Below are 8,666 nucleotides of genomic sequence, written 5' to 3'. Positions count from 1 at the left end.
ATGACTCCCTCTCCGAAGCAATCCCGAAAAAAGTTTCGCAAATTAATTCAACCGCACTCGATTGCAGATAACATTTTTTTGGAGGAGGGCTGTGGGAGGATATGACTTAGGGGGCGGTATGATTTTTAAGCTCCGCTTTCCTTTCTCCATGCATAATTTACTGTTTTCTGCATTCGTAGCTTGTGGTCTCATAAGACGACATCGTTCTCCAAAAATGATGGGATCCTTTAAATCTCGCCATCACTACCTGAAGGCATCAAAACCGAGCTAGGTATAGTATCTATATCTGAGGACCGCGCCTGAAATAAATACATGGGGATGAGCGCCGAAAATTCCTGATGTAGGAGAGATGATTTCTACACCGCATATCAGTGATCAATGCTCTGCTTCTCATCACTACCTGTTGAAAATTCGGAGTATTCACACGTGGGCGATTGCCACCACAAAATGAATTGCGTTCCGCGGTTCAAGGACAGCTACTTGCAGTGCTTTAGTGCGTAGTTATGGCATTTTTAGCCCAAAACCACTCGACGCGTATAGAGAGTGCAATTGAAATTCCGATCTTTATTTAAATTTATTGTCTTGGAAAAGCTATACTTGTATTAATACCCATACATAATCCAAGAAGTCTGAACTGTTTAAAATTCGGCCAAAATGCCCGCCGGAAGGAAAGTAAAAGCTCCATTTAAGTAGAAATTTATTTTCTCTGAGAAAGTATTTGCCATTAAGTCTAAACCGTTATTGACAAACTATTCTGGGAAACATAAGGCTTTATGAGGTAAAATAATTTTCTAGCCAGTGATAATACTTATTGACTCAAATTTTAAGTTTCGTTTCACGTGGCTAATTTTTAAGATAGCTCACAGGAGAATGTTCTTATTTACCCACTATTACGAATATTCTTGTATTCTGCGTTGATAACTGGGTAAAGTTTTGTTATTTTTATTTTTGATAAAAGTTGCATTTCTTTCGTTAATATTAATGCATGTTTATTTCATTTACAAGCATGTATGTTTCTTTGGTAAATATATGTATAAATACAATTGCATGTGTTGTTAGGTGCATTGAGTAACTGCAATGTGTGTCATCGCAGGTCACAATCAATTGGCCTAATGAGTAGGAAGTTGGCAAGTGCTACAGCGGATAAGTTTTCCCTGGATTGTTCCAATTGCTTCCTTCGTCAACCATGTATGAAATTTTTTATAGGCACACATAATACACACACATCATAATTTTTTATAGGCACACCTTTATTTTTTTCCGTTTTATACGATTAAAGAGAAATATTCCGTCCCCTTTTTTCCCACGACTGCCGAAAACGATGTAATATATCAGTCATTTCCCAGTGGAATGGACGCATGAACTGTATTTATGTGCGGCAAGTCTCATTGAAGCACCGTAGCTTTGTAGATCTATATTCCAGCAATATAGCTAGAATCACTATTATTGCTTGTTTTATATCGTCCCAATAGTCGAGAAAAACATTGCTCACCTATCGAATATAATGACAAAAAATATTAAAGAAGAATCGGTTATCTTTCGTCCGAAGGTTGCGTTATTTTCAATGCCATCATGTCGGCAAACCTTTCAAGCATTATACTATATTACTTTTTTCTTCAAGATATATTTTTTATTTTTTCATGCATTAATACGTACATTAAAACGATAATAGTTTCGCATGCATACGAAGTTTACACACAAGAAGGCATGCAACGTATGTCTGTTTGCGTATACCTTTAATTCAAAAGAATAAAAAAAACGACAAAAACACGCAAAAGGGAGGAAAATGTAAATAAAATAAGTGACCAGGGAAAGCGTGGTGAGGTAAGTGGAAAGAAGCTGATTTTTCGCAGAAAAAGCTTTTCTGACATCGGTTCGAAGAACCGAGGTCCGTGGTCGATTTCAAGTGAATTAGATAGTAGTGTGAGCGTTCGCATACCGAAAATTGTATTGTTTATCTTTTTGTGAACGTACACGCATATGCGCGGACGAACCTGCACCCACTCGATGTAAATCACCCTCCTACATCACTTCACACCCACCGCTCACAAAGGAACGGGCTCTCGCATTCGCACACACGCTGGACCCCGTGTCGCCTTTCCATCCATCTCTGTGCTCTCATGCCATCATTCTCTCTCTCTCTCTCCACCGGTCCTATCTATCCAGCCCTATCTAGTCCACCTCCCATCTCTCTTCACCTCCCACTCCCCCCCCCACTCGAGAGAACCCTCCCATACCGATTCTCCCACCTCCCCACGCCCCCAACAAAACCACCTCCTCGTAATCCCCATTTCCTAAACCCGGCATACACCCACTCACCCACTTCCCATCGACGAATCAGCTCGCCCCCCTCCCCCACACGCTCCAGCCCGGCGCCACACGTACAGCATACGCACACACATGCGCGCGCTCGCTCAGCCATACCCTCGGAATATTGAAACTTATTTTCTCCCATTCTCCTCTCCCCCCGTCTCTCTTTTTCTCTCTTTCTTCCCTCTCCCTCCCTTCCATCGCCAGCGTCTAACATCGGAAAAGATGCTTGTAGGGTTAAAGGTGGCGGTGAAATGCGGGTGGTGGTGGGGATGGAGCTCTGGAAGAATTGGAAGAGGGTGCTGGCGGAAGGGTTGGAGGAATACATAAAAGTAGGGAGCGGAGAGGAACGAGTTTATTGGTTTAACGTGATGATATGTTAGTTGTAATTTGTGATTCCTTTGAAGGTGAGCATGGTATGGGCAAAGAAAAATTAGCGATCAAGTATCGACAAAGAGCAAAGGTTCTGGTTCATCAGGCAATGACTTCTTTAAAGAAGAATATGCTCCTAGTAGGTTTGTCTTAACTTTCCCCTTTCTAATCCCATAAGGACAATTTGATTTATTAATAATTGGCTATTGAGTAATATAAAAGCCTTGCTTGAATTGTTCGGAAATTTAATTCCAATCTAAGCGTTAAGAGGATTGCGATGAACGTTCAAGGAAAACAGGACAATTGAAGAGAGAAAAAGCTTTGAAAATGGGAGCATGAACGTAGGTCAATGGTGGAAGTCCAATGTTTTGTACTTTCCAGGTGATTGTTCGTGTTTTGGCACTGCTTTAGACTTCCATAGCGAGGAAGAGCATTTGGGGCTTGAAACAATGAAGTAAAAAAGTCACCAGATGACTTTTGTTTAAGGTCGGAACACTTTCCTAAATCTTATTTCGTTATTTTTGCTGATGATTTTTCTGTTATTATTGTGCGAAAGATTTAAAAAATGGGTATTTCAAAGATAAATGCAATAATAATTATCGTCTGATTGAAGGAGATTCTAAACCACTGTAAAGAAATTTTAAGTAATATTAGAATAAAGAATAACGAGCATCAGAGAAAAATCTGTATCGACATCAGCTTTCTAGAGATTCAAAGGGATCAGTTTAATATCGTTTCTGATTTTCTGTCCTGCTATTGTACGCTGTCTACTCTTCTCCCAACACACAATCTGGGATGGATTTCCGACTTCTAAAAGGGATTTTCATTCACATTTATTCACCCCGGGACATTGAAGAAAATGCAACAGCTTCCCGGTAGTTCTCTACTAGAGAGAAAAATTGAATAATGGGAAATTTATAACAGTAATTTCTGCTAGTGTTTCCGTGGATCAAAAGAAATCAAGTCAAGAGAGGGAGAGATGGAAGTAGAGGCTTTAAATTAGTGGAGAATAGTGGTGAAAAATAAAACCAAAACCTGAAGGAATGGTATAATGCAGATAAGGTAAAGAATGGTTTTAAATGAGCATAATATTGGAATATCGGAATCAGTATAATATCGGAATATCATGGGCATAATTTCGGAATATAGTAAATGAGAGGGTTGAAATAAATATCTTAAAAATAGCTCGAAGACATAAAAATTGTGACTCATAAAGTAAATGAAATGACGATAGGATTTGCTTTGAAAATTGTTATAACATCCACAAAAATAATTTGCACGATCGACTCGGTGAATATAATTGAAAGACATTACTTTCGGAAATCAAGCAACCTCGAGAGGGCATACTGAGATATAGCGGTTGTATTGCGACCGTAACTTTATGAGCGTAAACATTTTTCCCACGAATAACAGAAATTATGCTTATACGTGCAGGAAATTCGCCACAAAGAAAAACGCCCTTGATTTAAAAACGGTGGGAGGGTTGAATTTGGATTATTAGTCGTGGGATAATGGTCTGACTAGGGGCCTGGGCATGGAACTGGAACGAGAATGAGAGAGGCTGGGGGAAAAAGAGCGTAGAACAAATGGACCACGGAGAAGGACGATAAATCCAAGGTAAGGGTTGTGGAGGAGAGGGAGGAGAAAAGAGAATGGGGAAAATTAATGGGAGAATGGGCGGAAATATGTATACATATATGCATGTATATAGTGCGATGGAAAGGAAGAAGGTGAGGAATTCATTTGTGCGGAATTGGTACCTAAGAGGTCTTTTCTTCTAAAAAATAAAAAAAAGCCGAGAGCGCTAAATATGGCCGCAGAAGGTGGGATGCGGGAAAGAATCAGGGAAGAGGAGACAGTTTGGTAGGAAAGGACTGGGGAGGAAAGGAATGTGAGAGAAGTTAGTGGGAGTGGCAAGAGGGGTGTATGGGGAAGGAGAGTTTGGAGGGAGGCGGCGGGAAGTCGGAGGAGGAAAGGAGTTCGGTGTGGTGTCTTGTTGCACTCTTTATTCGGCGAGGTCCTTTGGGAAAGGATGCTTCCGTTTCGTTCCCCTGCATCACCCCCCACTCCCTACGCGGCCCTCCCTCTATCCCGTCCCCAATACACACACACACACACACATAACACCCACTCCCGCCTCCTTCTCGAATTCCAAGCTCTCCGCAGAGGTGTACCGAAGAGAGAGTTTATAATGTGCATTAAGGAGATGTCGAAGCCGGGCGTGCGAAATGTTATCTACGTATTTACGTATTCCTTCCTCGGATCTACTCTTCGAGAAGTATTGGTATCGATAAGTCCCGTCCTGAGAGAAATATTCTTTCGCAGTTTTCAATAAAATGGACGAAAAAAATTGGTTGCGAGAGTAAGACTTCTTTTGGAGAAATTTACATTTAACGGAAAGTAAATGGTGACGCATGTCTAATATCCATTGAAATGAGGACACACATTACATGCAGACAACTGCAATCTATTTATTCTGTTCAATTCTGAAAAATGCTCTTGGTTAATGGTGAACTGCCATTTTTCCCTAATCTAAACGGGAGAATTCAACCACCCGCGTTCGTGAAAGATCACCGTATTTATTTCTAGCATTTTTTTTAGCAATTCAGTCTTGCATTTTCATCTTTGTGAATTACAATTTGATTTTGGAATATTATGCCATTGACCGTTAAATATGAACCCAGGATACGAAGTTTTTGTCAAAGCTAATATAAATACAATTAGCTTGTATGTATGGTGCCAGAACAAGGGAAGCTAAAGGTGAAAGCTCAAACTACTAATAAAATTAGCCTTGAGTAAAGTATTAAAATTTTATAATGGAGAATAAATAAATACAATACAGTAGAAATTATATCATTATATTTGTATTAGTATTTCATGGAAACATAAGCTTTTTCTCGTAGTAGAAAAAGCAATATATTTGTGGAGTATAATGGGAAATGACATTGATTGTTTCATGTTCAGAAATCATAATACAAGTATTATGGTATTAGTATTTTTCAGTTTTTATTGTAGCCAATAAACCTAGAGAGAGACAGAAAAATAAACTAAGAAATTCAGATGGATTACTCCCTTCTAGTCTTTTTCAGCCGTTAAGCTGGATAGTTTCACTATCAAAATCAAATTTTTGTTAGAATAATACATGATCAAGCGTGTGAAGAATTGTCATTTTAAATATTGTTTCAAATAGTTTTCTTTGTCGTAAAATTTGGTTTTAAGCTGCTTCAGGAAACATTATTTCTTCTGGCATATCATGTTCAGAAAGAAGCAATTCTGTACTTGGATTGCAGAGTGTCACTCATGATGAGAATGAGCACTCGTTATTTCTGTACAAGTATTACCTATTGCTTTCCGAAATAAATAGTCCTGGAATAGAATATTTACCTATGGAAATGTCAAGTGAGAGCTTTTTCGGATATAGGTGGCTATTATATCACCAGAAGATTCAGCAGGTTAAAGAAGAATCGAAATAGCTGCAAGTGCATTTGATACTGATAAATAAGATTTTCGAATTACGTGAAAGTATTGTCTTCTAACGTTGTTTCAGGAACGGTTGTTTTCTTTTAGATATTGTTAATGTTTTTTTCAATAAAATTATAATTCCTCTCTAAGCCACCCCCGCAATATAATGATGACAATCCTACTCCTACAATCGGCCATTATATTGAAAAATTATTTGCCAATTTAATAAACTCTCCTCAGTAAGAATAGTTTTATAAGTGTATTATTTTGCATATGTTATTGCTTTTCATCAATACCCGAGAGAAACCTCCTCGAAAAACCTGTTATGAATATGATTTTTAATGCCCTTTCCTCGAAATGTTAATTAAAATGGAGTGCAAGAGGTAGCGACACATGTGCGGAGCGTCAAAAGAAGGAACCTTATTTAGTAAATTTTCCCTACGAGGCAGAAGAAACACTGCGCCGAAGTATTTCGCTGACTACGACGTTCAGAGCAAAAATTTACCGAGCTCCTCTCATCTGTAATGACCCAATACTTTACGGCGTGCTCGTTATTGTTCAAAAAACATCGACAGAAGGTCTGATCAACGACATATTGTAGTTATATATTCCCAATTCTCGGTATTCCCAATTACGGTCAAAAATGGGATATTAATAAGAACACTGTAAGGGCACACGTATTTGTGGAAGGAGGACGGTGAGGAGTGCGCGGATGGGAGGCGGAAGACGAGAGAGGCTCCGCGCGAATGTCGGCATCGGTGTGCGTGCGAAATGTGCGTGCATTCCAGGCGTGATAGGAGAAGTTTTAGTGTGTGAAGGCGGGGCGAGGAGGGGAATGGGGAATTGAGGGAGGGCTTTCGACGGAAGGGAGGCGTAGGAGGGATGGGAGAGAGGGCGATAGCCGAAGCGTATCATTTATACCCCTCCCCTAGCACCTCTTTATATACCACCGCCCTTCATTTTCCCCTCCCATACTAAAAAGGGATGAATTATGGGTCTTATGGCGAGGGCTGAAGCATGCGCCGTATGTATGTGTGTGTGTGTGTTTGTGTGCAGGGATGTGCGCGTCTGTGTTTGTGTGCGCGCCGTGGTCGAGGGCCTCCCGCGTCGAGGGTACGACACTTTAGCGTTGCCCCGGACATTACCCTGCCTCCCTCACCCCCTCCCCCCCGGCCACGGAAACCCTGGCCCTCCCCCTTCCCTTCCTCCTCTCCTTACCCTGTCTCCTCGCCGCTTCTCTCCTTCTCCTTCTTAAACCCTCGTTTTCTCTCTCCCTCGCCCCCCCCTCTCTCTCTCTCAGTGACACCTCCTTTAACCCCCGTCCCGTTCCTCCTCCTTCCTGCCTCTCCTCCGCTTGCCATCATCCCCTTGGCTTCTTTCTCGAGAGGGAGAGCGACGGAGTGGGGGAGGCAGTAGTGGGAGGAGGAAAGGGGGAGCGATTTGATTCACGACCGTGAAGAAAAAGGTGAAGCTCTCGAAAGTATCTCCCGTCCGTCTTTACTGGCAGCCCCGCGAACCGCCTCTCTCTTCCCCATCTCTCTTCCTCTCTTTTTCCCATCTCTCTCCATCGTTTCATCCACACCTTTCTTGCCCGCCTTCCTATTCATCCACCCTCATGGTTGCCCTATGACTCTAGAAATTCATCCCTTTCATATTTACGGCAAGTATTAATATTAAGCCCACTTGAAATTATACGGTATATTGTACTCGCTTATATTCCTTCGCTTACTCACTATGCGTGTACTCCTTTCTTGCATTGAGCAATAGTTGAAAAAAGCAAGTGCGTCAAAGTACCTAGGATCTTTAGAATTTACAAGTACACAATCGCTTGCTATCAAGTGTTTCAATAAACCCTCAAGAGGTCGACAGCATATTCTTTAACATTTTCAATGAATTAAAATGACTTAAAATTAGGAATAATATCTGCTACGAGAGATATTTTACTTCATAATAAATGTGACACAAGGTTTCTTTATTTTCGTTATTGAGAAGGTACGCTTTAGTGCCTAAACTTCAATAGCGTTCATGTTATGCCATGGGAAAATGAAAAAATGACTTTATTTTAAGATGTCCGATATTAGGAAATATCCTTGAGGATAAATTTCTCCCCAGTGAAGCTTACTATATATGGTATAATAAACTGATATCTCAAAAGAAATCTCACCGAAGGGGTTTCAGTTTCTAGTATGTATATTCGAAGACAAGTATGTAGCGTTATATAATTACATGTAAATGAAAAACTTTGGTATTAGTAAAGGCTAAGTTATAATTCAAGTTCGTCAAGAAAATTAAACGAAACTATGTTGAGATATCAAATTACAAATGCACATGACATCTTTGGGTATAAATATATGTGTTAATTTTGAACTTTTTTATTCATTCACCTTTTTCTTGTGCCTTATCCACTTAGGCTGTCGTAGTAGTAATGTCGAGCCGATATATTTACGCTTCCGTTCAATTATGATTTTACACAATAATAAAAGGGCGGAGAAAAACTCGGAGGTGATAATGATTCCTTTTTG

The sequence above is a fragment of the Hetaerina americana genome, unplaced genomic scaffold, assembly GCF_022747635.1.
Source record: "Hetaerina americana unplaced genomic scaffold, ioHetAmer1.1.p SCAF_1, whole genome shotgun sequence".
NCBI classification, from domain to species: Eukaryota; Metazoa; Arthropoda; class Insecta; order Odonata; family Calopterygidae; genus Hetaerina; species Hetaerina americana.
Note: the sequence above shows the minus strand (reverse complement) of the source record.